This window comes from Lissotriton helveticus, chromosome 1_1, assembly GCF_964261635.1.
Source record: "Lissotriton helveticus chromosome 1_1, aLisHel1.1, whole genome shotgun sequence".
Classification (NCBI taxonomy): domain Eukaryota; kingdom Metazoa; phylum Chordata; class Amphibia; order Caudata; family Salamandridae; genus Lissotriton; species Lissotriton helveticus.
The window spans coordinates 958,109,576-958,132,628 of NC_136057.1; the positions used below are offsets into that span (position 1 = coordinate 958,109,576).

Genomic DNA, 23,053 nt, shown 5'->3' on the forward strand with positions numbered 1-23,053 from the left:
AACAATGATCTCCTCCAGTAGTTTCCTTGAAGTTTTTTCCTTTTTTTCTGTAAAAAATGTACTTCAATCCTTTAACATAACAGGTAGCCACAGGTTGAGCCAACACGTGTTTTGTCTATAGGTAATAACCTAAGACTTCTTCAGGGCGAAAGTCACAAGTATCTGTGGGGAAATTTATCAAATAGAGTGTCCTGCCACACTTTCAAATGTTGCTGTCAACAAAGTGTCATTGTAGTTCATAGAGATATATGCTGACACCACATACTAGATTGCTGTTTGTGTTATTTGTGCTCTTCACCTAAACCTCTTCAGTTTATGCCAAATATGAGGGCAAGTACGTGAAAATTAGGTTCACAATCATAACATTCTGGTTATTCCCTCAGCCGGTTAATACGCTAGCAATAATTTTTGCTTAGTCCAAGATGGCGCCGATATATATTCTCAAGGGTGTAGTATACTTTGGAGTGGACGTTGTTGCTGTCTACCATACTGGTATTGTATAAAGAGACATTCAAAGATGGCGCTGCTGCAACACGCAGAGACTTGTATGCTGATCGGAGTTCTCTCCGATGCGAGCGTTTTACTTGCAGGTACAAGTTTATTTTTTGCTTATGTCCTTAAACTTGTTTGTGGTCTGGATTATATCTAGACAATTAATTTGGGATTTTTAGTTGCTATAGATATGTTGGGAGAAGAAATATCTCCGATTACAATCTTGTGGGTTGTATTCTCTTTGAATTTAAATATTTGATTTTATATGAACTAAATACGAACGGCAGAAAAAATGATGTGACTCGCATAATTTTTTCTCGGGTTGTATTGCGTTCGATATAATAATTACGTGAACTAATAAATAGTGGTCGGACCAGTAATATGAGCTTTACGCTCCATTTTCTTTTTGTAGACCGATCCTGAATCCTTGATGACTGTGTCCTTAAATAGAAGGCTGCACTGCTATACCTTGTGTTTTCATTCCCTAGTGGTGAGTGATGCCCGGATTTTGTTTACATCTTATGATAATGCTATAATAAATAACTACACTGAGGTATTGAATCCCAAAGGCATTTATGTCAGACCGCAGGGACTTTGTTGACTCTGAGGACGGCAACATTGAAAGTGTGGCAGGAGACTATTTAATTAATTTGCCCAAAGATACTTGTGACTTGCAGTGAACTTCTGATTCGATTTTGGATTGCTTATTTAGAATTAACGGCATGAAAGTTACCACTTTTTTCCTCTTTTAATTTGCTGAACTTGGGTACTTCTTTCTTCCCGCTATGGCTATTAGATTCTTCACCATCCCATCACAAATATTTCAGCTTTTCTTTATTTTGATTTATATTTCTTTGGATAGGTTATGGTCTCACGCGAGATGCGTTATTGCCTTTACTGACTTTGGTGGAGGTTCTTTTAGAGTAATTCACAGACTATTTTTGGATTCATGTATTTGTATTTGTTTGTTGTAGCCCTGATGAAGTCTTAGGTTATTACCTATAGACGAAACACATGTTGGCTCAACCTGTGGCTACCTGTTATGATGAAGGATTGAAGTACATTTTTTAGGAAAAAAAGGAATAAACGTCAAGAAAACTATTGGAGAAGATCATTGTTTGGACTTATTGTGATACCAATTCTATGACTGTGGCTCAGGACTTTGAATTTATTTTCTTTGAAAAATCAGTGCTTCTTTGACCCAAATAAGTCAATGGTAGCCTGGAGAATCATAATAGACACCTCAGACCTTGAATCAGTAAACATATGCGGGTGGCTACCTTTCAACCCAGCAGGGAGGAACTCTATTCACTACTAGCCCTTCCCGCAAACAGAATAAAGTCGATTTTCAGAACCCAGCCTTAACGAAGTCCCTCTCAGTCATTTCATGGAACATTGCATGGTTAAAGAGCACTATCACCAACAAAGAAGCACCACCATTCATTCAGTGTGGTAATCTACTATGTTTCCAAGAAACCTGGGCCACTGCACTGTTGTTAATGCCAGGCTTCACGGAAATCCAACAGCCTGCCAAGAAGTTCAACCTCTTTGAAATACTCTCCAGGATCCTTTCCACTTACATAAATCTGGAACTAGATATAACCTGAGCTCCACACTTACCTGGCTCAGGTCCTGCTTCTTCATCGCGTAAAGAGGAAAAGGAACAACATATCTATACTACTACTAAATGTAATATTTCAACTGTAGAGATTACCCAAGAACAGAAGTTCTAATTCACTCTCATCCTTCTAGTAAGTTAATCATCGCCAGATATTTTAATGAGCTCAGTGTGGGGAAAAGCCTGGTGGGCAAGGGAGTCAATGACGAAGTGGGGAAAATGTTAAATACATTTCTCAAAACTTACCAGCAAAATTGTGTCATCAGGCCAAACCTGCCAATGTCCATTAACAACGTTTGAACATTGGATTCATGGACTTTCACATTGAAATAAAGCACTCTAGCGATCATCTACCATTAAATCGCCATGCTTGCGCTGCAGCTATAGCCAGGCCAGAAAACAGATTTGTTATGTTATGTTCAAATTTTATAAAGCACAACAGATGCCCCTGCTAGAAGGCGTCCGTCCCGGGGCTAAGCAGCAAGGAAATAGCACGCACATAAGCACAGGAGGCCTACAAGGGAGGAAAAATAAATGTTTTAATGGCTTTCCTAAAGTGAAGATAAATAGTAAGCCCTCGAATGTGGGCCGGCAAAGAGTTCCACAGAATGGCGGCTCTATTACGAAAAGAGCGCCCGCCAGCGTGGACTCTTCTCACCCGGGGGATCGCTACCAGACATTGTCCCATGGATCGAAGTGATCGTGTGGGAATATAAGGTAAAAGAAGATCAGTCAGAATTTGTGGGGATGCCAGTTTCAACATTTAATAGGGTATACACAGTGCCTTAAACTCAATTTCCTGGCCACAGGCAGCCAGTGGAGGCGACTGATGGCACTAGTAACTGCGCAAGTTCTACGCAGGCCCAAGAGAGTTCTTGCGGCCGCTTTCCGGACTCTCTATAGCCTCTGTATTTCAGATTTAGTAGCTCCCAGATACAACGAGCAAGCATAATCGAGCCTAGACAAGATCAAGGCCTGAATAATGATCTGCCTAGTCGTGGCATCGCAGAAGGCCAAAATAGGTTTGAGCAACAAACCGAAACATGTTACCGCCACCTTTTTAGTCTTAATCTGAAAATTGAGTGAGGTGTCCATCCAGACCCCCAGGTTCTTCACTACAGGCCAGGACGGGAGTCATACCTAAACTCTTGGGCCACCACAGCTAGCTCCAACAATCATGGTTCCCTCACACCAACAGCACTTCAGACTTGTTGGTATTCAGGTGGAGACAGTTGGCGATCATCCACTCGGCAACCGCTGAGAGGTCGCCCTGAAATTTCCAAGGGTTGGACATAAAGATTAAAGAGCAGAGGGCTCAGGGATGAGCCTTGTGGGAACCCTTGGCCTATAGGAAAAGTACCACAAGCAAAAGGGGGGGGCAACCACCTGAAACGTCCTGTCAGCGAGGAAGGAGGACAGCCACTTAAGTGCTGAGCCAGTGACTCCAGCCTCTGACAGACGATTCAGTAAAATGGCGTGAGACACCGTGTCAAACGCGGCACTGAGATCCAAAAGGATCAGTGCCGACGTCTGCCCTGAATCTAAAGCCTTCCAGAGATGTTCAGTCACGACCAGAAGCGCTGACCGGCAGAAACCAGTCTTGAGAGGGGTCGAGCCTATTATTTACAGTAAGATATTCTGTGAGAAGGGAATTGATGTAGCCCTCTGTGATCTTCAGAGTCCAAGGTAACAGGGAAATGGGCCGAAAACTTTCAGGTTTTTTGGGGTCTAAGGAAGGTTTCTTGAGCAGCGTTATTACCCTGGCCTGCTTAAAAGCCCTTGGCGCGACCGCAGCTCAAGGACCCATTATTCACCAGTTCCAGAGGTTGTATGATGGTAGGTAGGATTTTTGCAATTGGTCAGGCTTCAAAGGATCAGCAGGAGAGCCCGACTTCACCTTGGAACAAAGTGTCAGTAAAACCTCATGAGTGATGGGGGGGGACCTCAAGGATACCAGCAGTGGGATCGCAGGATGTCTCATGGGGGCCTATAAGAACCGTAGGAAAGCTTTAATAAATGTCCTCAAACTTCCTGACAAAGAAATTTTCCAGCTCATTACATTGCAAGTCGGAGGTGATCACCAAGCCTGAAGCGTCCTTCTGTGTTTTAAGCTCCGTGACTATAGAAAAAATACTCTTAGCCGGATTAGAACTCATGCTAATTTGCTGGGCGTAAAATGCGGCACGCTCAACGTGGAGGGCCCTGTGGTATCGCTTAACGGCAGCGCGGTAGAGATCCTTGGATATAGGATCAAAATCCCGTCGCCAAGTTCTCTCCAGCTTCTTACAGGTCTTACGTAAGACAGCTAGTTTAGCGTTATACCAAGGATTGGATTTAGTATGCCGATTCATGGACAGCTTGACAGGAATGAGGCCGTCCAAAGGCTGAGAGATCGAATTGGAAAAAATTAAATGGGCCTCGTTAGGGTCAGCCGGAACAATCGGGGAGGTGGCAGCGAGATGGCTTTGAAAATGTTCCCAGTTCAATTTATGCCTGGGGCGCTTAAAATACAAGGCGTTTACTAAATTGCGCACTAGTGTAATATCATGAATCACCATGGGAACTAGATAGTGATCAGACCAATCCATCGGAACATGAGGTTGAACCACAAGAGAGGGTATGTTTGTAAAAATAGGGTCTAGTAGATGGCCAGCCAAATGCGTGGGGCCTAAGACCCGTTGATCGAGCTGACACGCGGCAAGATCAGCCAGGAAAGATGACACATCAGGATCAGAGAGGTTGTCTAGATGTAAATGAAGGTCGCCTAGAACAGAAAAGTTAGAGGCATTGGCCGCCAGAGTGTTGATTGTCTCGGAGAGAGCATCTCTGAACCCTCTGGACGGACCCGGGAGCCGATAAATCAGTAAACCTGAGCTGCTTAACGAAGGTGCAGGGGAACCCGGTTTTAAGGATGACCGCAATACCCTCACCTCTCGTAGATCTATTAAGAGTGTGAATCGTATAACCCTCCGGAAGAGCAAGTACTTGCTCTGTCACCATGTCTTCTGAGAGCCAAGTCTCAGTAAGAAATAAGACATCGGGGGACTAGTCTTCCAGGAGGTAATGAATATCAGCAAAGTGCTTGGCTAATGAGCGACAATTAAGCAGAAAAACCGTCGCAAAAGTGCAGGAAATTGGGTTGCTGATCCTGGCCGGGACCAGAGAAGAAAAACCACAGCATATACACCCAAAGGGGCCCTCTAGACCATGTAACCGCGGTTGTGTGCACTCTATTGAACACCTCAATTGCAAGTAGCTCAGTCTGGGAATAAGAACACCTGGTTTCAACCCAACTGGCAGCATGTCCGGCGATATCTTGGGAATCGCCACTGGGAAGAAATATATAAACTGCCAAGAAGAGTGAAATGGAGCAAGGTAAACATAAAAAATCTGGCTGCCTGGGAGTAGAAATGGCTATGGAGAAACAGACATAGCACAGGGTCTAACACCTTTTTGCAATGGCCGAAAACAGTAGAAGTCCGTCACAAATTGCTGCAAGGGAGCAAACAGACTAATGCCATGGCATCCGCGGAATGGAGTAACTTCTCCAAACTCACTATAGTAAAGCTGTGAAAGATATAAAAGATAGCAAGAGAACTCTCAGGAGGGCCAAGCAGCAACTCATATGAAACAGGAACATGGAACATCTTGATTACCTATCCTTAGCCAGGAAACCTCACAATAGGCTAATATGGCAACACAAACTACAACAACAGGCAGCGCAATTACTCCATGTCTTTAAACACCTAAGACATTGTAACCAGGCTGAGTTGTGGCAGCATATAAACAGTCAAAAGGGTCACTATTTGGACAAACATAATGGTGTATCAGCTGTATTTTGAGTCATTCATGTTAAAACATTGTATTATAACCCTTTGACTGGTGCAAATGACTCCGTTTGGATCATGCCAAAGGAAAGCGCAGCATGGAATCAACCATCTTCTAAGGCCAATAACTCTCAATCGAGCAGTCCATGCTATCTCAGACCCTTGTGAATCAAAACTGAATTGCTACAATACTGAAGAGAATAAGACCAATGTGTCCCGGGACCGGAAAGGCTTCTTTTAAGGAGGACCATGAATTTTGGGCACCTTTGCTTTCCCCACAATACCAGCACTCCTTTACAACAGCTATGTCCTAGAGTCCTGGTGCAGATGAACAAGTTACTTACCTTCGGTAACGGTATATCTGTAAGAAACATAGTTTATTATAGATTCTTTACCTTAGAATTACCCCCAGGCGTCAGACTGGATCCGGAATGTTTTTCGTCAGCAGTACCTCTGCGTGTCGAAAGGTGGCATCGGTCCGCTCCGCGTTCGTTGTGGTCACCGGGTAGACATCGCGGGAGCTTCTTAGATGCCGCCCTTGCGCGCGGACGTCAGTTCTGTACACGACTTTCCGTTCCGTGCCAGAAACGCAGAGCCATGTAGGGCACTGACCACTGGTACATAAAATAAGGGCCCTGAAAGGGTATCCTTAACCCTAGAAATTAGTTTGCATAACGGGGAGGATGGGTGGGGCGGTAAGGAATCTATAACTAACCTATGTTTCTTACTTGTTCATCTGAAAGAAACAGGTTAGTTATAGATTCCTTATCTTAGTATAGATACCCCAGCAATACCAACACTGGAGGTGGGTCTGCGAACCAAGATCACACCAGAAAGTCTTGGAGAACAGAACGGCCAAAGAAGCCGTCGCTCTGGACTTGACTGTCAAGGCAGAAGTGTTTCGTGAATGTGTGCAACGAAGTCCACGTAGCTGCCTGACAGATGTCATTTAGAGGGACTAGTGATCAGACCAATCCATCGGAACATGAGGTTGAACCACAAGAGAGGGTATGTTTGTAAAGCAGTAGTGGCTGCCGTCGCCCTGGTGGAATGGGCGCGCAGCCCCACTGGAGGCACCTTCTTTGCCAGAGAATAACAGGCTTTGATACACAAGAAGACCCATCTGGAGATAGTCCGCTTGTGTACGGCCAGACCTTTCTTGGCGCACATGTAGCCAACATCCACATCCATCCGGAACGGTTTGGTGCGGTCCAAATAAAAGGAAAGCACACGTTTTGGTTTCAGACGGTGGAGCCTCTCTTTCTCTTTCGAAGGATGCGGAAAGAAAATGGGCAAAGGAGGCTAGGATGAAAGAGCCTGGAGCTCACTCACTCTACTGGCAGATGTGATGGCTACCAGGAATGCCGTTTTAAGCGTCAGAAGCCTCAATGGTCAGTTGTGAAGCTGCTCAAAGGGAGCGAACACATTAAATAGGTTAACACTAGACTCAAGTCCCACCCAATGTGGCATAAAAAAGGGAATAGGAGGAAAGAGATGAGTTGTGTCTTTCAAGAAACGATTAACAACCGGGGACTTGAAAAGAGAGGGCTGATCTGGAAGCCGAAGGAAGGCAGAGATGGCTGAGAGATAGCCCTTGATAGTACCCAGAGCAGTGCCCTGCTGGGCCAAAAAAAAGAAAAACAAGAGAACCTCAGATAGGGGGCAGAAAGGGGATCCATAGCATTTGCTGTGCACCATGCAACAAATTTGTTCCACCGGCAGATGAATACCGTCTTAGTAGTGGGACGCCTGGCTGCCAAGATTACATCACAAACTTCGGGAGGCAGGTCCAAAGATGTCAACTGCTGCCACTCAATCTCCACGCAAGGAGGTGGAGGCTGGACAGGTTCGGGTGGCGGACCGCCCCCTGCTGCTGCGACAGAAGATCCTCCCGAAGATCGGAGGAACGATGGCCATGATGAGCAGCTCGGGATACCAGACTCTTCGTGCCCAATCCAGAGCCAGAAGGATGACTTGCACCAGCCTGCGCCTGATCTTCTTTAGCACACTGGGTAGAAGTGGTATAGGCGAAAAGGTGTACAACAGACCGCAACTCCACTCGCGATGAAAAGCGTCGCCTATCGAGGGCCGCCTTGGAAATTCCAATGCGCAGAATTGCTGACATTGCGCATTCTCTTCGGTGGCGAATGGATCACACCAAGACTCTCCCCACTGTTGAAAGAGACCTTGCACCATCTCCGAGTGAAGACGCCATTCGTGATCCATCATGCACCTGCAGCTGAGTTTGTAGGCCCTGGCGTTCAGAGAACCCACCACCACCAGAAATACGCCTTGATATTCCAGCCATGTCCAGAGTCAGAAGGCCTCCTGACATAGGGTCCACGACCCCACCCCACCCTGTTTGTTTCAATACCACATGGCGGCGGTGTTGTCCGTGAACACCTGGACTACTCTTCCCTGTACAGAGGGAAGGAATGCCTTGAGTGCAAGACGGATCGCCTGGAGCTCCAGAAGGTTGATATGGAGCCCAAACGGCGCCGGAGACCAGAGGCCTCTGATATCCGCCTCTCCCATGTGGCCGCCCCATCCCAGAAGGGATGCACCCGTCACCACTGTGTGCTCTGGTTGGGGAAGTGAGAGGGATCCGCCGTTGACTCAATCCTGCTTCGTGAGCCACCACTGCAATTATCGCGCAGTGCCCTCCAAGATCTGGATGCAATCCGACAGATTCCCCATATGCTGTGCCCACTGCAACTTCAGGTCCCACTGCAGAGCCTACATATGCCGCCTGGCATGATCCACTAGCAGGATGCAGGAGGGCATGAGGCCCAGCAACCTCAGGGTCATCCTGACCGAAACCCGGGATAGAGGCTGAAAGATCGGAATCATAGCCCAAATATCCTGGACTCGCTGTTAGAGAGGATAGACTCGAAACCGCGTTGTTTCCAGAACCGCTCAGAGGAAGAGGAGCTTCCGAGAGGGAATCAGGTGTGACTTCGGCACATTGATGGAGAACCCCAGCGAATGCAGGAGGTCGGCCATAGTCTGGAGGTGGGAGACGACTATCTGGGGCGAGCCCACCTTCAACAGCCAGTCGTCGAGATAGGAGAAGACTGAAACCCCTGATCTGCGCAGATGAGCTGCGAACACCACCGTCACTTTCGTGAACACCTGAGGGGCGCTGGTAAGGCCAAAGGGGAGAACGGTAAACTGAAAGTGCTTGTGGCCTACCGTGAACCGCAGGTAACGCTGTTGGGCCGGCAGGACGGGGATGTGAAAATAACAGTCTTGCAGTTCAAACGCTACCATCCAGTCTTCGGGGTCGAGGTCAGACAAGACCTGAGCGAGCGTCAACATCTTGAACATCTCCTTCCGAGGGAGCAGCTGACGTTCCTGAGATTCAAGATAGGATGCAGGCCCTTGTCCTTCTTGGGTACCAGAAAGTAGTGGGAGTAACTACCATGACCTACTTCTGGGACAGGAACGCGCTCAATGGCTCCCTTGACCAATAGAGCTGTAACTTCCTATTGGAGAAGGCCCAGGTGATCCTCCGACATGCAGTGGTATTGAGATGGCATGGCAGGAGGGGTAGCCTCAAAGGGGAGGGAGTAGCCCCATCGGACTATCTGCAAAACCCACCTGTCCAACGTGATGGTGCGCCAGTGGGGGAGGTGCTGGCGGATCCTGCCGCCCACTTGCGTTTGATGGGCCTGACAGTGTTAGACTACGAAGGTTTAGAGAGTGCAGCAGAGGGGTTGGTGGACTGGCCTGCCCACTGGCCCCCTGAACCATGGCAGTGGTTCCCACGTCCCCGGCCGCGCGAAGGTTGGGAAACTTGCTGCGGTCTGTGGCTCTGCGCGGGTCGTAGTGGGGCATCCCTTCCATAGCCACGAAAGGGGCATAAATCAGACTGCGCAGGGCGGCTGGAGAGGCCCATAGACTTGGCAGTAGCACTGAGTCCTTGAAACGCTCTATAGCGTTATCCGCTTTGTCGCCAAAAAAGCAATGGCCACCAAAGGGCATGTCCATGAGGGTATTCTGGACATCCCCTGAAAAGCCAGGCGATCTCATCCAGGCGTAGAGACTAAGGGCTACTGACGTGGAAATCTTCCTGCTCAGAGTCGGTGCTATCCAGCCTACAACGGATGGTAAACTTTGCCGCATCTCTCCCTGAGGCAATTGCCTGGGAGAGCACTGTCCGGGCCTACTCCGGACACTGAGGCAGCACCTGCGCCACCATATCCCACACAGAGTGGGAATAACAGCACAAAAGACATGCAATGTTTACCGACCACAGTCCCAAGCTGTAGGAAAAGAAAATTTTCTTTCCAAGATGATCCGGCTTCTTGGATTCTGTTTCCGGTGGAGCGGTAGCGAAGGTGCTCTTCGAAGTTGAGGCTTGGATCACTGAGTTCTCCGGGGTGAGGTGTTGGGAGAGGAAAGTGGGGTCGCCCGGAGCCGGGTGGTGGCGTTGGGCAATCATCCCATCCACGGGAGCCCCCGTGTTGGGCCTGGACCAAGGGCCCAAAAGGACATCGGTAAGGGCCTAATAAACAGGAGCATGGGCTCCGAAGAGCTCGCAGTCAGCTGAAGCACCTGTCAGGCGGTTAGTCCTGACCGCCACTGTAGGAAGCTCGAGGTTGAGAGCCTCGGCTGCCCTACGCAACACCACTGCGTATGCCGCTCCCTCCTTGGTAGCCACGGTAGGAGGAGACCACATGCCAAGGTTAGGGTAGGGGTCTAGACCACTGGCATCACCCAGTTCCTCTCTCCAGTCCTGCTCAGAATCTAGCTGATCAGTTAGAGGGTCACCTGACCCCTCCCAGTCTTTCTCCTCCTCATCCTCTGGGTGCCAATCTGGCCGAAAAGGGAGCCCAGAAGTGAACAGGGGCACAAAACCCCCGCTTGGCGCCGGCTGATGCCAGCCCGACATCAGGATGGAGGCCGTGGTCGACGCCGGCCGGGGGCACGACTGGGGGCGGCTGTAGTAGAGGTTCCGGGGGAAGCGGCGCTGGTGGAGGTGTTATAAGGTCGACCGGCAACCAATCCAGATCCAGAACTTGTTCAAGGTGGGCCTGCGGCTCCGGGACTGTCGGCGGAGTAGCCCTAGGTGCCCCCTACCTCGTCACGTCAGTCGGCCGACGTGGAGAAGTCGAACAGCGACGATGCTTCTTCAAATTCTTTTTGAGCTTCGACTCACCTAACCCCAAGTGCAAAATCTTCTTGGAAGAGTGATGATGGCTCCGCGACCAGTCCCTTGACCTCCCTCGCAACCGGGACTTCGAACGGTGCGGAGCGGACTGCCTGCACTCAAGAAGCATCCAGGACCGCTCCTGCGAAGGCTTCGGAGCCATGGACCGGCAGTCAGAGCACGACTTGGGGTCGTGGACGCACTCCAAGCAAAAGAGGCACACTCGGTGCGGATCCGTAACCAACATCAGTCGGCTAAAGGAACCGCATGCCTTGAATACGTGGACCAGGAGTCGTAGACTCAAAACAGAGGTCGACAAAAGTTGCTCAAAAAGGTCAGTCAAAAAGTGACTGGAGGTACTGCTCTTTCCGAATCTGCGCTGGCTGGCACGGAAAAAGAAAGAACTGACATAAGCGCGCGAGGGCGGTGTCTAAGTAGCTCCTGCGATACATAAAAGGGGGTGGTGATGGACAGAGTATCTGAATTAAGCAGAACACTCCTACCCAGTCAAAAGATCAGGGCTTGATCCATCACCGTTTTTTAGCTCACTGCACCATCCCAGCTCAGAACCTGGCTACATGCAAATTAGTCTGACCCTGGCCGAGTGCATCATGGGAACAGGGCAGACCAAACTACCAAGCCAATTCTTTACTGGAAAGGAAACAAGCTTCCGGGGACCGGTTTCTGGCATTGCAGCCGTCTTCGGCCCGGCTTGCTTGAATCCTGATGGTGCAGTGAGCAAGGGACCCATGTCTGAGCATACCCTTCCACTCCTATAGTGGCCAAAACGATACATAAAAGGGGGTGGTGATGGACAGAGTTTCTGAATTAAGCAGAACACTCCTACCCAGTCAAAAGATCAGGGCTTGATCCATCACCGTTTTTTAGCTCACTGCACCATCCCAGCTCAGAACCTGGCTACATGCAAATTAGTCTGACCCTGGAACAGGGCAGACCAAACTACCAAGCCAATTCTTTACTGGAAAGGAAACACTCCTACCCAGTCAAAAGATCAGGGCTTGATCCATCACCGTTCATGCCCTGATCTTTTGACTGGGTAGGAGTGTTCTGCTTAATTCAGATACTCTGTCCATCACCACCCCCTTTTATGTATCGTTTTGGCCACTATAGGAGTGGAAGGGTATGCTCAGACATGAGTCCCTTGCTCACTGCACCATCAGGATTCAAGCAAGCCGGGCCGAAGACGGCTGCAATGCCAGAAACCGGTCCCCGGAAGCTTGTTTCCTTTCCAGTAAAGAATTGGCTTGGTAGTTTGGTCTGCCCTGTTCCCATGATGCACTGGGCCAGGGTCAGACTAATTTGCATGTAGCCAGGTTCTGAGCTGGGATGGTGCAGTGAGCTAAAAAACGGTGATGGATCAAGCCCTGATCTTTTGACTGGGTAGGAGTGTTCTGCTTAATTCAGATACTCTGTCCATCACCACCCCCTTTTGAATCGTTTTGGCCACCACAAGTGTGGAAGGGTATGCTCAGATGTGAGTCCCTTGCTCACTGCACAATCAGGATTCAAGCAAGCCGGGCCGAAGACGGCTGTAATGCCAGAAACCGGTCCCCGGAAGCTTGTTTCCTTTCCAGTAAAGAATTGGCTTGGTAGTTTGGTCTGCCCTGTTCCCATGATGCACTGGGCCAGGGTCAGACTAATTTGCATGTAGCCAGGTTCTGAGCTGGGAGGGTGCAGTGAGCTAAAAAACGGTGATGGATCAAGCCCTGATCTTTTGACTGGGTAGGAGTGTTCTGCTTAATTCAGATACTCTGTCCATCACCACCCCCTTTATGAATCGTTTTGGCCACCACAAGTGTGGAAGGGTATGCTCAGATGTGAGTCCCTTGCTCACTGCACCATCAGGATTCAAGCAAGCCGGGCCGAAGACGGCTGTAATGCCAGAAACCGGTCCCCGGAAGCTTGTTTCCTTTCCAGTAAAGAATTGGCTTGGTAGTTTGGTCTGCCCTGTTCCCATGATGCACTGGGCCAGGGTCAGACTAATTTGCATGTAGCCAGGTGCTGGGATGGTGCAGTGAGCTAAAAAACGGTGATGGATCAAGCCCTGATCTTTTGACTGGGTAGGAGTGTTCTGCTTAATTCAGATACTCTGTCCATCACCACCCCCTTTATGAATCGTAAGTAGCTCCTGCAACATCACCCCAGCGACCACGACACCAACGACGAACGCGGAGCCAACCGACGCCACCTTTCGACGCGCAGAGGTACTGCTCACAAAAAACTTTCCGGATCCAGGCGGACGCCTGGGGGTAATTCTAAGGTAAGGAATCTATAACTAACCTGTTTCTTTCAGATCAATCTTGCACCCATTCCACAAACAAGCATTGGCATAGCCTTTTGGCCCTCATAAGTGTTTAGCCATGCAGCACATTATTCTGGGTGCTGTGCCACCAGACTGAAGAGTTATACAATTATTATCATGCAGTCCAATACAGGAATACATGCTTGCCTCAGGAAACATTTACTAACACCTTCCAAGAGTTTTTAACGCACAGACAGAAAGACAAGTCTCTCGATGCAAGTCAATAGCACTGTAACATTCTATGTGCAACGGCTTCACTAGAGTATTGAACAGCGTATGGTGCACTTCGTTTACAGCACCCCTCTATCTCTCAAGCACTACAACACTGCCCCATCTGGCCTTTTTTCCCATCTTTATTTTTAGAAGCTGCGAGAGATCCATTATATCAGCAGCATACACAGACACAGCAAGTGAAGTTCATTTGTTCAAGTTGACTATGTGGTGCTCTTCTTATCCTATCCCTGTAGTACATACCAAGAGGGTATGCTGCTGAACTACTTCTGTAAAGCTATATAGCACGAGCACACACACAACACATCGACACACACAAGGGAATAGAATCGAGTGCATGTTTTTCGGGCGTAATTTGTAGGCGTGCCCTTTGGTTGAGTGGCATGCAGAACTTAGAGTATGGTATAAATAGGCAGTATCATTATAGAAAAATGCAAAAACGCCTTATTGCGTTATTGAATGCTGGCATGAAAATATAGAGTGCAGCAGCTTCTTTCTGCTGCAAACACAGAAATAACAAAAACATAAGTAGAGCGAGTGGGGATGCACTAACAATACATTCAAAAGAACACAATAGGAGAGGGGCGTGGCCAACTGCCGAATATGGCGGCAGCTTAACTAGGGAGCTCCGCAAGGCAGACCGGCCCGCGCAACAATCCGACAGCTAATCCGTACACTGACCCGCCTGAAGGAGTGAAATCGGCTCCGGGAACCAAGCGGCGCATATCGAGCCGGCCCCGGTGAAAATCCGAAGCCGAGAAGTGCTCCGTTCGGCGGCGGCGAGGTGCGGCCTACAGCAGCCCAGCAGCACCGGCCTACAGTATTGGGAGTGCCCGACCGGAAGTGCACCCTACTCGGTCGGAAGAAGCCAACTCCAGTCGGCGCCCCCGTCTCGCCGCCGGACGCCAGGCCTCGCCACCACGGCGCTTGAGTAGCGCTACACCTGGGATCGGCCATCGGTCCCTCTGAAGCAAGTACTACCCGTCCTCAGGGGCGAAGGACTCCCTGCGCGGCGGAGGAACCATCCGAGGACGGCACTGCCGGGCGGCCGCCCCACAAACACGGCAAGGTAGGGCGGAGGGCGCCTGGGTCGGCACAGCTCCCCCCCCCCCCCCGCAGCTCTGACCTTGGTCCGGGACGACGCTGGGAAGGGGGGATACCAGCAGCCTGGCGGCACCAGTCATCAAACATCCGTGGAGGGCCTAGGGGGAGACAGAGTTACCCAAGTGGAGGGGGCACCGCCCTGAGTGAAAGATAACGGTGAAGCACACTTGGCGCGGCCGCCGCCGGCGCTACAGCGAGGCCTACTATTGACTCCGACCATAGCGACCACGGAGACGAGGGCATCACGCGTGGCTGCAACATAAGACTGATCTCCGAGGGGAGTGTGGCACGGGCCTGGCGTCGGGGGGGCTGCGGCGCGCCACGACCCGATCCTTTACCACCTGCTTTGACGGCGTGCGCCCTGGGGGCGGTGAACACGGTGGGAAGTCGGGCCAAGGGCCACTGAAAAGACCGGACAGTACAGTGCTGACCTCAACATAATGGCAGGCAAGAACACGAGGAGCACAACAACGACGCAAGCGAAGCTTGATAAATTTGCCTATTCCCAAGGCGGCCACTCGCAGGGGCCTGGACGTCATTCCACCGGAGCCTCCTCTGAAGCAAATGGAACAGGGAAAGTCACACTAGAAGCCATTATGAGAACCCTCACCGAGGTCCAGGCGACAGTGGGCACCATTTCCACCGAGGTGACCCTGCTGAGAGCAGATTTTAAAAAAATGTCGGAGAGGGTGTCCCAAGTGGAAGTAGTCACGAAATCCCTCCTTGAAGACACCGCTGATCTACAGGTGACGGTGGAGAGGCTGGAGAAGACCGCCAAGCAACTACAAGAAAAACTGGATGACCAGGAAGGGCGTTCCAGACGGAATAATGTCCGCATCCTAGGCCTTCCGGAAACGGAGGGGAAAGGGGCCATGGACCTATACATCGAGGACCTCATCCAGACCAAACTACAGCCTAAAGGCCTGTCCAGCTTCTTCTCCGTCGAGAGAGCGCACCGAGTCCCGGGGGGTGCGGCCAAGCCAGGAGCCTCACCACGGCCGGTGCTGGCTAGACTTTTCAACTTTAGGGACAGGGACGCCATCCTGCAAGCAGCCAGGGTGGCACCGCCGGTAAAAATTCAAAACTCTACTCTGGCATTCTTCCCAGACTACACGGCCGAGGTGGCCAGACGTCGAAAATCCTTCACTGAAGTCAAAAAGACACTGCGTGATAGGGGCCTGCCCTATTCAATGCTTTTCCCCACCAAACTGCGGATTGTGGCTGAGGGGAAAACGTGGTTTTTCGACACCCCCGAGGTGGCACGAGAATGGCTGGATGGCTGGAGACCGGTGGGCAAACCCCAGCGCCCGCGCGGGGACCGCCAAGACCGCCGCAGCGAAGGGACGACGGACCACCCTGCGGTCAGCCCGGCTACAGAACAGGGAGCAGCCGGGGGAATGGACTCCGATCTTGAGAGGGACCCGTTTGATTCTGGTCAGCCTAACAGGGGCTGATTGCCTGAGCTGGATGCAACACGACCTGAACACAGCCCTTGGGACCTCGGGCCGGTGGAACTGAGTAGGGCGGGTCATGGCTGGAGCCTGTAGGGGACTCACCAACCCCACAAGCAAGTAAGACTAGATAGGGGGGGAACAAAAGCACTCTGCCAAGTTGGGGATGCGGGCGGGATGTCGTCCGTGGTGCAGGGGAGCAGGGAGGGGGTGGGGAGAGGGGGGTTAGTGAGGTTAAAGTTAAAGTTCAAGTCACGTTTATTGGTCATCACCATTGCAATTCTACAAGGCATGGCTCCGTCACTAGCCGACAACGACAGGCACCGCATCCGCACACTGGCTTCACCATATTGCGGCACACTGATACCATGGGTGGTAAACCCGAATGGCACAACACAGCCAAGCAATACCCGCAGGGGATACTCCTGTAGCGACACTGGTGCCCCCACTGAAGCTCCTTACGTGGAATGTCAGGGGGTTGGGGGATAAAATTAAGCGTGGTCTAGTGCTGCAAACTATTAAACGACATAAATCTGAACTAGTGCTGCTGCAGGAAACACATCTAGCGGGGACCACTTGCAAAGCACTAAACAGGCGTGGCTACACCATGGCAGTACACTCCGAGTTTACCTCTGGCTCCAGAGGCACCGGAATACTCCTCAAAAACAACTCATCCTTTTTGGTCACAAGTCACAAAAAGGATGACCAGGGGCGGTTTGCGGCACTCTCAGGCCAGTGGGAGGGAAGGGCCCTGAATGTGGTATCGGTATACATCCCCCCAGCACTACATTCTACAGCGTTACCAGCACTCAGCCAATTTCTTATCGATCTCCCGGAGGGGGATATGATACTAGGGGGAGACTTCAATGCTATAGCGGACCCCCTACTAGACACCTTTCCCGTGCGGGATCGACACAGAGGGGCTGCCACACTTCCTGGATTCCTGACGGCCATGGGCCTCACGGACGTATGGCGTCACCTGAACCCCACAGCGAAGCAATACACACATTACTCAGCACCCCACGATAGCCTCTCCCGTATTGACTACTTCTTCTTTCTGGGGGTGGGGCTGGGCTTAGTGGACGGGCTTGAAATCCTGCCGAGAGGCATTTCTGACCACTCCCCGATCTCCCTTCACCTATCTATTAAAGAACGTAAGCGAGCTAGGCTGTACCCGATCTATCCCACTTATCTGCGGGTACCTGGCATCAGGAAGAAACTTAAGTTGACTACGACACACTATTTCCATGAAAACACGGGATCGGTCACCTCACCCTCAGTACTGTGGGAGGCATACAAAACGGTCATGCGAGGGGCATCCATATCGGCCATTACTGGGTATAAAAGGGAGTCCCAGAGCTGGACTGGCTAATTTGGAATTGGCATTACACGCGGCGAACAGTGCGCACATGGCGGACCCCACCCCTGACACAGCACATGAGTTACAGCTCCGTCAGCAGCAACACCAGGCCCACCTCACTACAGTCACTAAAGGGCACCTTGCAAACACCGCGCACCGCATTTACGATGTGGGCGATAAGGCAGGGAAGATGCTGGCATGGCTGGATAAGCGGGGAGGCAGTAACAGGGGGATACAACGGCTATACGATGCAAGGGGACACCTACAGACTCACCCGGAACAGATAGTCCAGGCACTGGCTCACCACTTCCAGGGGATCTATACACCGACGCGAACGGTCACTGAACAGGAGGCCGTAGCGTCACTGAGTCACATTTCCATCCCTGTGCTTACACCTGAAGCACGGCAGGAACTTGATGTTGATCTGACGGAGGGGGAGGTCCAGTTAGCGATACAGGCGTTGCAGTCCGGTAAGGCCCTGGGCCCCAACGGAATTCCTGTGGAGTGGTATAAGGCGGTGGACTCGGTGCTGGCCAAGCCATTATTAGACATGTATAAAGACAGCGCAAAAAGGGCACTGCTTCCACTCGACCAACGTACGGCCACTATAGTAGCTATCCCCAAACCAGCCAAGCCACCGACGGAATGCGCCTCGTACAGACCCATTTCCCTACTTAACACAGAAGCAAAGGTCCTGGCGAAACTCCTGGCCAGTCGTCTGACCAAGCACCTGAGTACCCTGATACACCCTGACCAATCGGGCTTCATGCCACACAGGAGTACAGCACTGAACCTGCGAAGGGTACATGGGGTACTGGCAAGGGCACACCTTCTCACGGAACAGGCTGCGATACTCTCCCTAGATGCTAAAATGGCATTTGATCTGGTGGAGTGGGAATACCTGTTTGCTGTCCTGACTCGGATGGGTTTCGGCCCTCAATATCTAGCATGGGTGCGACTACTTTACACCCTACCGATGGCGCAGGTGGTTGCAAATGGCCACATATCGTCGACCTTTCCACTGGGGAGGGGAACTAGACAAGGATGCCCACTATCGCCCCTACTATTTGCGATAGTACTAGAACCGCTGGCGATCCTGCTCAGAGCGACGCCGCTATTCCGGGGCATCACTTGGGATGACGGGTGGGAGGACAAGGTCTCCCTATACGCAGACGACATGCTGATCTACATGACCGGGCCGACTGAGGGGGTCCCCGCCCTGTTGGCCGTCTGCGATGAACATGGCAAGGCCTCGGGCTATACCTTGAACTGGTCCAAGTCTGTCCTCTATGTCCTTAAGGGCCCGGGTCCGGTGTTGCCGGCTGACTGTCCCCTCGAGATCACCACCTCCTTGTTTAAATATTTGGGTATTTTTGTGACGATCAATGCTAAACAGTTCTATACCGAAAACTTGCAGCCACCTCTGCAGCGATTGCGTACTGATGTTAAATACTGGGCTGCACTGCCGCTGACCCTCCTGGGGCGTGCGGCACTCTATAAAATGATGGCTCTCCCTAGATTTCTTTATGTGCTCGAAAACTCCCCATATGTAGTTAACCCACAATACTTTCGACAGGTGGCGGCTTTGGTTTCCAGTCTGCTATGGAGTAATGGTCCAGCACGGATAGCACAGACTAAATTGGTGAGGAGCTGGTACGAGGGGGGGATTGCATTACCTAATCTCCAACTATATTACTGGGCATCGCAGCTTAAGGTTATTAATCATTGGATCCACGTCACACGGGAGGACCCCGCATATAAGGCAGATTGGTCACAGCTGGGGACTGAGGGCATGCTTTCGGTGCTGTACAATTACCCGCAAGTGAAAGCCCTACTTGGCCCAACATTCCACACGGCGACACTTTGGCACGCGGCACAATCACGCCTAGGATGGAAGGGTAAAATCACCAGGCTAACCCCGTTGTGGGACACTAAAACACTGGGAAACCTGCGGACCTGTAAGGGGTTTGCGAGGTGGGACGACATAGGGATCTCGGTGGTAGGGGATCTCTGGGACAAAGGCACGGTCATTCCTTTCCCACAGCTCCAACAGCAATACGGCCTGAGCCCCACTGAAACATACCGTTATATACAAATTAGACATGCTCTGTTACAAGCAATCCCACCAAACACCACACTCCCAGAATCATCGCCATTAGAGGACAGGCTACTCACCGAATTCATGGAGCAGAAAGCGACCTCACTCACCAACAAAAAACTGATTAATAACCTGCCAGACCCCACGCAGAGACTTAGGGAGAGATGGGTGGGGGAATTGGGTGACATGGATGAAACGGAGTGGAACGAGGCAATGGCCTCGCCACGGGAAGTAGGTATTTCGGCTAGATTCCGCCTAGTACAGCTTAAGATACTACATCGCACCTACTACACCCGCACACTACTGCACAGGATACGGAGGGCACCACACCCTTACTGCCTCAGGGGATGCGGGGAGGAGGGAACTCTCATCCACACGTTATGGGAATGTCCACAAATCAGGGAATACTGGAGGCAGATCATGCGTACAGTCTCACAGGCCGTCAATGTATCTGTCCTGCCGGAGCCTCGTAAGTGCCTGCTGAACATCTGGGGCCCAACAGATCTGAACAGATATGGACAACTGTGGGTCACACTGGCAGTAACAGTGGCCAAACAAGACATTGCACAGAGGTGGGGTGCCCCGGAGTTGCCGACGAAGGCAGGGTGGATGAGAAACATGGACCTCCTTATGGTGAAGGAAAGAGCAGTGTATGTTTTGAGAGCCTGTCCCCGCAAGTGGAATCAGGTATGGACACCATGGAATAAATATAGGGGCGAACCGTGTGAGGCTTTGCCGGAGGGTGAGGACTCGGAATCAGAAGAAGACGAGGACTAGTGGTAGAGGAAGTGCCAGCGTATTGAGGAGGGGGGCCAGGAGGCGGTGGGTGCACACTACTAACGAAGGTGACGTAATAAATGGCTGAGCCTGTAGGATGCTATATGTCAATGGACGCACTCAATTGCAAAACGATGACCATTGTTGGGTTTAATGTTTGTTTCTTCTTTTGTTTTTTGTTCTTCTTGGTTTTCTCTAAGACCTCATATAGTTAATGTCGGACAAATGTATTAAAATTGCATTAACGGGGTATTCGTTATGGACAGGGAACAAAACTGGGCCATGATATGCATATGCTTGCTTTATTCACTGTTCTGATACTAGGCCGTCACTGAACAAGATAGTTACTGATGTACACTGTGTTCAATCTTTGCCCTCTTGAGGGCACGTCCCAATGATATGTAACCACAACTAACGAATGAAAGTATGAATATCTTTTTTTGAACTCCTGACAATAAAGAATTTAAAAAAAAAAAAAAAAAAAACACAATAGATCTAAGGGCACACAGACTGGGCATGGGGACAGCATGCTGCTTGCTGTAAGCACCCCTAGGGAGGCAAGTGAACAAAACAAATTGAGGACACAAGGAAGGAAGACAAAAATCATAAGCCTCCCCGGCACAAATTAGCTGTCTAGCGGGAAGTACTAACAATTTAAGTGACTATCGCAGAATGAAAATGCGTTGAACGTGGGGAGTTAATTTAAAAATTGTATGGGTGCAGAACAAAAGAAAGTTGCTGGCAGCTGGGCTGTGCAAGTTATTAGGTAGGGGTGCTGTGCATGTTGCCCCTTTCCTTGCATGCCGCCTGCTCTGAGTGCCCGTGGGTTGGGCTCTGATGAGTCCCTGCCCGACGAGCGGAAAAAATGTATTTGAATTTGAGCGACTATGTGCAGGGGAGAGGACCGAAGAGAGATGCAATTAAACACATATGGTGCCCCCCTCACATGCTACCTACTTTTGGCATTGGAAGTGTGGCCTTGCATACCGCTTGCTCTGACCGCTCCCAGGCTGAGCTCTGAAGAGTTCCGGCTGGCGAGCGGAAGAAAATAATATGCGGACGTCTGCAGTTATTTAAATAAAAATGTTTTGGAGGCAAGTGCAATACAAAAGAAACGCAGGAGGCGCCATGTTAAAGATAAAGTGCAGTGTGGCGCATTTTGAAAAGAAAAAAATCCGATCCTCAAGCAGGGTTAGCTTGTCTGCAACAGCGGCCCCTGAGAGTTGCATTGCCTGTTAACTGCAACGAACAACAAGCGAAAGAGTAAGCACGTAATTTTAGGCGCAGCTGCTATTGTTTAAGAGGGGGCGTGCGGCGCTGCTGAAATTAAAACATTGTGTAGCTTAAAAAAAATAACAAAGCCATACAAGAAACTTCATTTCAGGAAAGGGTCATCTGCTAACCCATGAGTGGTGCGCTCGCACGCTGTAAGGAATGCAGCTGCCACCCTGCCACCGCTGCTCGCTCCCGCAAGCAAAACGCTATGGGAGTGAAACTTTGCTAAAGAGGTGGGACATGCGCCTGCCTTTAGCCATATGCGTGCTTTCATTCTAAAAAGCCACACGCAAAGGCCAATCAAATGTGTGGGAGTTGTCAGAACCACACAGAGAAGTTTCGGGGAAGTTTGGAGTGCTCACAAGAAGCCTCCCACAGAGCAGCGCATGTGCGCTGCACTAGGCTCGACCTAAAAATGAGAGAACACAGATCCATCTAATTACAGAATGATCGCCTTGCTAGACATCGAAGCAAAGGCTGTACTACAGCAGTGCCGTACTAAAGGTCCTGGTAAGCTGGGTGAGGGCATTCTGTCTTTTAATCCAGTGAAGTTTCAGGGAAGGACCCTCCACCATTGATAACATTATGACACTGGCTTTTTTGGTATAACATGCAACCCAACCAAGAAATCCCCCACTTTTCGCATGCACTGTTGACTACACTGCAACATTCGACAGGCGGGATGGGCAAATTCTCTGGAACAAACTAACTATCTGGGGAATTCCGGAAAAAATGCTGGATGCAATAATCCCCCATTTAAGCTGACATACAATACAGCAACTCCTAAAGTTTATACCAACAAAGTCTTAAATCAAGGAGTGTCTTGACACCTATCTATAAATAAATTATCGTGGGCAATCATTAAAAACTGCAAACCTGCCCTTACCTAAAATTGGCAAGAAGTGCTTATACCTGATGCAGCACGCAGATAACATTATATTATTGGATCACACCAGGTGGGGGATGCAAAGAGCTCTGGATGCCCTCAACGTAAACAACATCAAAAATAAACTGATCACGCACTGCCAAAAAAAAAAAAGGTTGTCACTTTAGGCGATATTTAAACAAGAACAATCTACAATGGACACTAGGTAATTTAAAGATAAAAAGTAACACAAAATACCTGGACGTGCTGTCTTATGCTGATGATACACAGATCTTGGTATCCATCACCCAGCCAGTCTGTGAGATCGCCTCCAAGTTTAGAGCCTGCATGGAGGCGGTCTCCAATTGGATGACGTGTAATTTCTTGAAATTAAACGGCGAAAAAACCGAAGTCATGGTCTTCGGAGGGAGCCAAGATCTCTGGTCAAAGGACTGGTGGCTTCCATCCCTGGGTGAATGC

At 50.2% G+C, this 23,053-nt stretch overlaps 1 protein-coding gene across 2 annotated transcripts in view; it reads right to left on the reverse strand.

The window, feature by feature from the left end:
* Window positions 1–23,053, reverse strand: part of TAF3 (TATA-box binding protein associated factor 3) — a 640,592-nt gene that overhangs the window by 563,173 nt on the left and 54,366 nt on the right. The gene's annotated exons all lie outside the window — the stretch shown is intronic.